Source organism: Triticum dicoccoides, chromosome 6A (assembly GCF_002162155.2).
Source record: "Triticum dicoccoides isolate Atlit2015 ecotype Zavitan chromosome 6A, WEW_v2.0, whole genome shotgun sequence".
NCBI classification, from domain to species: domain Eukaryota; kingdom Viridiplantae; phylum Streptophyta; class Magnoliopsida; order Poales; family Poaceae; genus Triticum; species Triticum dicoccoides.
Genome location: NC_041390.1, coordinates 60,022,133 through 60,031,168, shown reverse-complemented (window position 1 = coordinate 60,031,168; position 9,036 = coordinate 60,022,133). Strand labels below are relative to the sequence as shown.

Sequence of the window (9,036 nt, the reverse complement as noted above, 5' to 3'; positions counted from 1 at the left end):
AGATAAAGCTCGTACAATGGCCATAGACTACCCAAAAATCTCTCAGATAATAGTTAGACACCATGCCCAGATATTTTCCGAATGATGCCCATACACTTGCCGGATACGAATCGGATCGTGTGTGTATACAATGGTCAGATAATGGCCATAGATACAGGCTCGCCTCCGCTCTTCTCTGCCCGCGCGAGCACGCAGCCGCGCTGGCTCGCCTCCGCTTCGATCCGCCCACTCACGTCCCGCCCCTACGCGCCGGCCACTGCACTGCTCCGCTCGGCTGCCTTCCCGTGCCAGCCGGCCGATCCTCTGTCCGCGCCCGCGCGCGACCTGCCCAGGCCTGCTGCTCCGCTCCACCTGCGCCACACCACCCAGCAGCCGGCGCCTCCGCACGCGCCGGGTCACCACAGCCCGCCTGCTCCGCCCACTGCGCTGGCCGGCTCCAACAGCACGCCGGCCCCCGGCCAGGGCCGGCCCATAGGCCAGGGCAACGGGGCAGCCGCCCTGGGCCCCTGGGAGGTAGGGGCCCCAGCCCAGGTAGTAGTACAGTTTATGTATTAGGATATTTGTCTTTAGGTCCAGAAAAATAAGAGGAAAAAAAACTTTTATTGAATGATATTTAATTACGCAAATGCTGTGCTAAATTTGTAGAAACGGTTGCTCAAAGTTATGTTGAATCAGATGATTTCTTCTCGGAATTACGACTACGACAAATGACTATACCAAAATCTGATGTGCCATTGCGTGCTATGGAGATTTTCGAGTTTGTTAGAGACATAGACTCTTTTCCAAATATATTAATAGCTTATCGAATTCTATTTGTTGTAGCATTCACTGTAGCATCAGCTGAACGTAGTTTCTCAAAGTTGAAGTTATTGAGAAATTATTTCAGATTATCAATGTCATAGGAAAGATTGAATGGTCTTGCTACTTTATGCATTAGGAAAGCAAAGTTGGATGAAATAAATATTGATGCACAGATCTGATCATCATATTTAAAAAGCTTTGGAGACATTTTCTTGGGGTGAAGACATCGAGTAACGGACAGATTGAAGAAAATATAATCTAATGTAAGTTCTCATGCATTAACATTATATTTCATGATAACATAAACACTTCAAGTTGCTATCAGTTTTGACAAGGTTTTCATACTTAGAAAAGCAAGATGATTGTCTCTTTATGCCCCTTAGAATAGCGATCTTTTGTAGAACTATATTGTTTCCATGCTATTAGAATATAGTTCTCTAGACCATGAATCTATGCTATGTACTTAATTGCTTTCGAAATAGAATGCATTCTGAATTTTTATTTGTCCATAAGGGCCTCATTTTGTCGTCTCGCCCCAGGGCCCTGAATATATGTGGACCGGTGCTGCCCCCGGCCCGCCTCCTCCTTCGCAAGCCGCCTCGCCTTCATCCGGCTTCGCGCACTGCGCCAGCTCCAGCAGCACCACGCCTGTGCAGCTGTGCTCCTCCTTCGCGTCGCTCCGCCTCCGACCGCCCGCGCCAGCTGCCCGCTGACTGCGTCCTACGGCATGCCGGCTGCAGCCTCTTCCCAGTGACCTCGGCCGACTGCCGACTTCATCCGCCACCTGTCCGGTTGCCTCCCGGCCGCCTGCTCCGCCCGCTGCCCGTCTGGCTGCCGCCCGCCGCCTGCCCAGCTCCCGCTACTCGGCATCAGCAGCTGCGGCCGACTGCTCATGCAGAAGTGGCCCGGCTGGAGAAACAGAGAAGAAAGGAGGCCCGTTGCTGAAAAAAAATACTGAGTGGAGAAAAGTGAGTAGCGGCCAAGGAGAAAAGAAAAGAAAAATGCGTCCGGCTGCTCACAGCCGGCAGAAGAAAAACAGCTGTGTCCGATTGTTCACAGTCGGCGCAAATGAAGAAAAGGAGAAGGTCGTTCGTCCGCCTGCGACGCTATTCCGCCAAGTAGTAGCCGGGAGATCCGGCCTGACTGCTTAGCAGTCGGCCCGGATCTCGGGGGCTACACCTGGCGGGTGCGCTGACGCGCCCCCGCGAAGAAGAAGATAGAGTAGTTGCCGATAGATCCGGCCCGACTGCTCAGCAGTTGGCCTGAATCTCGGAGGCTACACCCAGTGGGTGCGCTGGCGCACCCCCACGGAAGATTGCAAACAAAAGAAGAGTTTTGTCCGGTTGCCAGCAGCCGGCAAAAGAGAAAAAGAAGAAAAAGGGCGCTGCAAGACCCTCCTTCGAGCAGGTGTGCCGGCGCACTCCGCGAGCGCCGAGCTGCGCCGACTGTCTTCGGCAAACTCTGCCTCGTCTACGCGAAAACCAATATGAGCTCCTCACCCGCATGTTTTTTTCACCATGCAAGCATGGATAACCCCGAGCGATGCTCGGGGGCTGTCTCCGCATTTTATTACAGTTGCATCACTGTTTGCCCCGGCGCCAGCTAGAGTTGGCCCGGGGGCTGGCCGCTTGGCCTGAGACGTTAGTTCCCGCAGACGGCTTAGTAGCGTGCGTGGTACCAAAGGCCCACTCTTAGTCACAAACCACAGAGCGGCTGTCCGGCTAGCAAGAGTGAACGCTGGAGGCCACCCACACGAAAAACGTCCGGGAAGAAACCCTGGCTGCCTTTTGTTGGAAGAGAGACGAAGGGAGGAGAGACGCACTCCAGATCACATAACTAAGACCCCTTTGTACAACTTTCGACATATTTATTTACAATTCTCCACAGAAAACATTGAAAATACCACATATCATAATTTTCATGTAAGATTTATTTTTTAAATAAAATTTTGCTACTTATTTAGAATTAAATGAATTACATATACTAAGTGGAAATTAATTTATGAAAATATACCATCTCCTCGCAAAAAAAAACTATTTCCCCTCCATCCACGTACCCTTTTCCCTCCACTTTTCTATTTTTTCCCGCATCCACCCTGTGTCCCTACCCGTCAAAGACCCAGATAAAATTTATCCTTCTATTTCGCCCACGAGGAGGCACCGCTAAAAGCCACCGCCCACCTCGGCATTTTTGTCGTCAGATTCAATTGACTCTCATATCCCACGACTGCGGCGATCAGGGCCGGCAGTATGGGGGTGGCCGCCCGCCGGCCGAGCTCGGATCCACCACACAACCATCCCCGCGCGAGCACTCCGCTCTATCCCCCCTGATTGCAGCGACCGGCAACGGTGGATTGGAGGAGGCCACCCGACCGGTCGAGCTCTGCATCAACCAGCGACAGCGGATTGGTGGAGACCGCCCCACCCGGCTCTCTTTCCCCACCGATTGCAGCGACCGGCGTCGCCTGACGGTAATTTTCTCATCCCGCCCTCCTCATCCCGCAAGCTCTAGACATAAGGGGTCACCATTGAAGGGATTTGGGGGAGAAAAGCACACGCGGTCGTGAGATTTATTTACATCTCTGAATACAACGACCATGTGGCAAATCCATTAGCACTGTAAGATTTACTCGGTCTTTATTCAGTGGTCGTGAGATTTCCTGTAATTCAAGGATCATGTGGCTTCCCTGTTTGTGGTTCTGCTACCCCATAAATAGTCCTTACCGAGGATCGTTAGAACTGAATGTGTGCACTTGTTCTTGATACAATATATTACCATATGGAGTTCACGTTGTATGTTCTTTATTTCGAATTCTGGATAAAGACTAAGTCTGCACTTGTTCTTGTTCAAAACTGAATAAAGTCTGAGTCTGCACTTGTGCGAAACTGAATAAAGGCCGAGTCTGCACTTGTTCTTGTTTAATTGAATTCTGGATGCTCCATATTTCCAAGTATGTTATTTATTTCGATCTGTTCTACAACCCTTCAAAGCATGGTACAGTAATGTCTTTGCCATCATAAATTAGACAAGCATCAATTCCAAGTTAGCAGAACTGCTTGTTTAAAACTGTTTTACACAAACTAGCATTTTTTTTGTCTACTAGCAATGAAAGCCAAGTTTCAAGAGACAAGTTTAACTAGATTTCAGTCATCTACTGTTGATAATGTAGGCTGGTACAAGGTTCTCCAGACATGATAGGCACATCCGAACAATCAGATAACATGATTACATTACAAGGCCAAGGTATATGCGACATCATCGCTTCACCCCTTCTATTTTCCACTTGAAACTGTAACCTTCTAATTTATCTGCCATCTTGTAATGTAGATGCATTAGCATGCTCCACTGGTCCAGCTGATCCACAACCATCAAGGAGAGGTCGTGGACGTAGACCAACCATGGGGCATGGGCTTCAGGAGTATGCAAGCAGAAATGGAGGGAGGAAAATGCGTATTGATTTTACGCAGGGAAATTGAGACCTACAGACCCAGTCCAAGCTGCAAAGCTTTCTTCTGAGTGTGGCATCCACATCAGGAGCCGAACGCATGTTGCTATGCACTGGAATGACTATGACAAAAGGCCACTCAAACATGTTATTCCCCATGCTATTAAAGATATCGCGGTGGGATAGTTTCCTTCAATTTCATAGACGTGTTCACATGTTGCATAGTCAATTTAGTGATATATCCTATATATGATTGGTATTTCAGCTTAACTTTGAGATGGAAAAGGATGACAAGGTTGGGAATGATGCATGCACAAAGTAATCCTGAAGGGTGTTCGACAACAGCACTACAGGCTAAAGAAGAAATACTTCAATGGTTATACTGCTCAGGAAGCATTATCAAATAAGCCAGCGAACATCACTCATGAGAATTGGACCATCCATGTCAATAAATGGTATGATGAAAGATACAAGGTTTGTAACAAGATATGCGACCAACAATAGTTTTTGCACTCACATCTATTGTACCATATGTAAATACTTATATTCATTTTCTTTATATAGGAAATATGTCAAATGAATAAGGAAAACCGAGAAGCTGTCAAGCATCACCATAATGCTGGATCTATGTCTTATGTTGCCTTTTTCAGCAAACTTGTAAGAATTCCAAATATCTTACATGTACTCCTATCTCTATTGCATCTGGCCAATATATATGTAGTAGTAATGTTACAATTCCATATATCTTGTAGAAAAAAGACAAGTACAATAATCAGGACCCAAGTCCCATTGAGTTTTTCAAAGACACCCATACAAACAACAAGACTGGTAGCATGACCGAGCCGACACTTCTAGCTCAGGTAAGATTTCTTCCTCTATTGCTTCTGACTTGAAATAAATTCTCATATTGATCAAGTGTAATCTAGCATATGAACTTTGCCTTAGAATTAATGTTTTTCTTTGTACTGTAGAATGTGATGGAAAAGAAAAGGGAAACACAATCAGAAGGTGAGTAGCTAGTATCTGATACAGTGATTGTGGCTGAAGTTCTAAAGGAATAAAGTGCCCTTAGCACCTTCCTTTCCAGCATGGGGTATGCATCAAGATCCGGGAGGTCTGGAAGCTCTACTTCATCAGCCCAGATCCGAGTTTTAGAAGAAAGAATTAATTGAACAGAAGGATAGAGAGGCAAGTAATTATCTTATTTCCCTTTCTGTTCTTGTTATTTCTTTTTGCTTGCTTCTGTGTGCACATTGCACTCATTATAGTGCACGAAAGTTCAATTAAGGAGTGCTTCTTTTAGCCTGGGTTATTGACTTGATATCCTTTTGGTGATGCTTCCTGTAATCAAGCTGTTGGTTTTGCATATTTTAAAACATTATAAGTTATTCTTGGGCTTACTATTTCATTGGCCCATGGGCATGCTTTCCTTGACATTCAATAATGTACTTCTCTATTTCAAATTGGTACCCTTGTACCTTGTTATCTTGTCTGTTTCATCTCATTGCGATGCAATGTTGTTGTGTTTTGTCATTTATAGGCATCGGGAGGAGTTAGCCGCAAGACTTGAAGCACAAGAGAGAGCATTTGAAGAGATACAAAAGAAACAACAAGAAGAATTGGAAGCTCTAAAGAAGAGCCAGCAAGAGAAGAATGAAGCTTGTGTAAAGAAGCAAAAGGAGACGGATAATCTACTAGATTTTCTCTTGAGGGCTCAAGCAACTCAATAATCCCAGTCCAAACCAGATGGTTCATGAATGCCATCCTTACATTGGAATCATCAAGAGAACATATGTGGTCTTTAGTTAATATTAGTTTTCATCTTGTCTATTATCTGTGTCAAACTTGAGTCAGTTTTTTACTGTCACTTTTGTTTACAGAATGATTTGGCTGAGACGATTTCATATATAATATGATTTGACTTTCATATCAACTTATGATGTGATTTTTCTCTTTAACTTTTTTATATAACTTGATGTCAATTAAATAATTATTTTCATTGTAATTTAGATTCAAAAGAAAGTAAACATATTTTGATGACGCCATCTTCATCCATAATAAAAGTAGTGGGATAGCTGCTCGGGTGTTGATGTGGCATAAAGTTAGTGACGTTACCTCATCACTGAATATGGTACAATATGGCATATTTTCTCCTGACACGTGACATTAATTGATCGTCATGGAAATAGCAAGTCGATGACATTCTATACAACGTCACCGAAGGTCTCAATTTCGATGATGTTTTTGCGCACGCGCCGTCACTAGGAGTAATCTGTGACGGGGATTCCGTGATGATGCTTGTGACGCCCATAAAATGTCACCAGGGGGTAATTCGTGACGTTATTAGCTATTCGATGACATTTTTTAGCTCGTCATAGTAGGCCCGATCTCTTGTAGTGAAAGCATGCCTCCTATCTATGATGATTATTGTGATGACACGTATGCTTTAAAGAATAATGATAACAATGAAACTTGTCATCTTTATTTCAATTTTCAATCCCATGATAGTTACTTTGTTGAGTTTGCTCCCACTACTATTCATGAGAAGAATTTTGCTTATGTGGAGAGTAATAAAATTCCTATGCTTGTAGATCATGAAAAGAATGGTTTAGGTGCTGGTTATATTATTGAATTAATTCATGATGCTACTGAAAATTATTATGAGGGAGGAATATATACTTGTAGGAATTGCAATAATATCAAGTTTCCTCTCTATGTGCTTAAAGTTTTGAAGTTATGCTTGTTTTGCCTTCCTATGCAAGTTGATTCTTGTTCCCACAAGTTGTTTGCTCACAAAATCCCTATGCATAGGAAGTGGGTTAGACTTAAATGTGTTAGTCATATTCTTCATGATGTTCTCTTATGTTTCAATTCTTATCTTTTATGTGAGCATCATTGAAATCATCATGCCTAGCTAGGGGCGTTAAACGATAGCGCTTGTTGCGAGGCAACCCAACTTTATTTTTGTTCCTTGCTTTTTGCTCATGTTTAGTAATAAATAATTTATCTAGCCTCTGTTTTGATTGTATTTTTTATGTTTTAATTAGTGTTTGTGCCAAGTAGAACCGTTGGGAAGACTTTGGGGAAAGTCTTGTTGATCTTGCTGTAAAAAACAGAAACTTTAGCGCTCACGAGAATTGCTGCTATTTTTATTTGGAGAGTGCTATTTAGTTAATTCTTTTTGAAGATGATTAATAGATAAATTAGTCTCGTCCAGAAATTTATTTGAGAATTTTATGAGTTCCAGAAGTATACATTTGATCCAGATTACTACAGACTATTCTATTTTTGACAGATTCTGTTTTCGATGTGTTGTTTTCTTATTTTGATGAATCTATGAGTAGTATCGGAGAGTATGAACCATAGATAAGTTGGAATACAGTAGATATTACACCAATATGAATTTAGAATGAGTTCACAACAGTACCTAAGTGGTGATTTATTTTCTTATACCAACGGAGCTTACGGGTTTTCTGTTAAGTTTTGTGTTGTGAAGTTTTCAAGTTTTGGGTAAAGATTCGATGGACTATGGAATAAGGAGTGGCAAGAGCCTAAGATTGGGGATTCCGAAGGCACCACAAGGTAATATTCAAGGACAACCAAGAGCCTAAGCTTGGGGATGCCCCGGAAGGCATCCCCTCTTTCGTCTTCGTTCATTGATAACTTTACTTGGAGCTATATTTTTATTCGCCACATGATATGTGTTTTGCTTGGAGCGTCATCTTATTTTGTTTTGCTTGCTGTTTGAATAAAATACCAAGATCTGAAATTATTAAATGTTAGAGAGTCTTCATATAGTTGCATAATTGTTTGACTACTCATTGATCTTCACTTATATTTTTCGGAGTAGTTTGTCGTTTGCTCTAGTGCTTCACTTATATCTTCTTAGAGCATGGTGGTAGTTTTATTTTATAGAAATAATTGGTCTCTCCTGCTTCACTTATATTATTTTGAGAGTCTTTAGAACATCATGGTAGTTTGCTTTGGTTATGAAACTAGTCCTAATATGATGGGCATCCAAGAGGGATCACTACAAGAAAAAGACACATCCGTGACATTTTGGGCCAAACGAAAAAAAATTCTGTCATACATATGACACTTCTATGACGATAATTGTGACAAAACCCGGTATCATCATAGATGTGGTGGGCTCCTACTTCTATGACAAAAAATCATGACAAATAATGGGCTTTACGTCCTGGGCGAGCCGGAGACGCGGCTGCATGACATTCTTTGGGCCGTCCATGACACAAAAAACCGTTGTAGAAGCGAGGGGGAGGAAAATTTCGTGGAGTTCCCGGTTACGGTGGGAGGTCGGGGGCCGAGTGATGTGTGTTTCTCTCGTACACGTACGCGCGTGTGTGCGAGGCGTTGACTCTAACTAAACCCGAGCGAGGCGTTGGGCTCTAACTGAACCCGAGCGATTGCACTGCAAGCTACGCGTTACTGAACCCGAGCGATCGATCGATGGCTGTTAACTGAACCCGATCGAGTGATTCCTTCGCTACTGCTGCTAACTGAAGCCGATCGATGTGATGAACAGTGAGCGTTGCGGGGGGGGGGGAGTTTGGATGAACAGTGAGCGGTGGCATTGCCTCTGGATGAACAGGATCACGTGGTGTGGTGGAGGGCTGGATGAACAGTAGATGGTGGAGGGGTGCCCGTGGAGGGGTGGATGAACAGGACCCCATGGTGTGGAGGGCTAGATGAACAGTAGACGGTGGATGGGTGGTTGAACAGGACCCCATGGTGTGCAGGGTTGGATGAACAGTAGACGGTGAAGGGGTGCC

The 9,036-nt window shown here is 44.0% G+C and overlaps 1 long non-coding RNA gene across 1 annotated transcript; it reads left to right on the top strand.

The window, feature by feature from the left end:
* Positions 1-890: 890 nt before the first annotated feature.
* LOC119319362 lies at positions 891-4,714 on the top strand. The gene is made up of 4 exons (XR_005154448.1): positions 891-1,064; positions 3,971-4,044; positions 4,129-4,423; positions 4,512-4,714. It is a non-coding gene; the product is annotated as an uncharacterized LOC119319362 (long non-coding RNA).
* Positions 4,715-9,036: the final 4,322 nt, after the last annotated feature.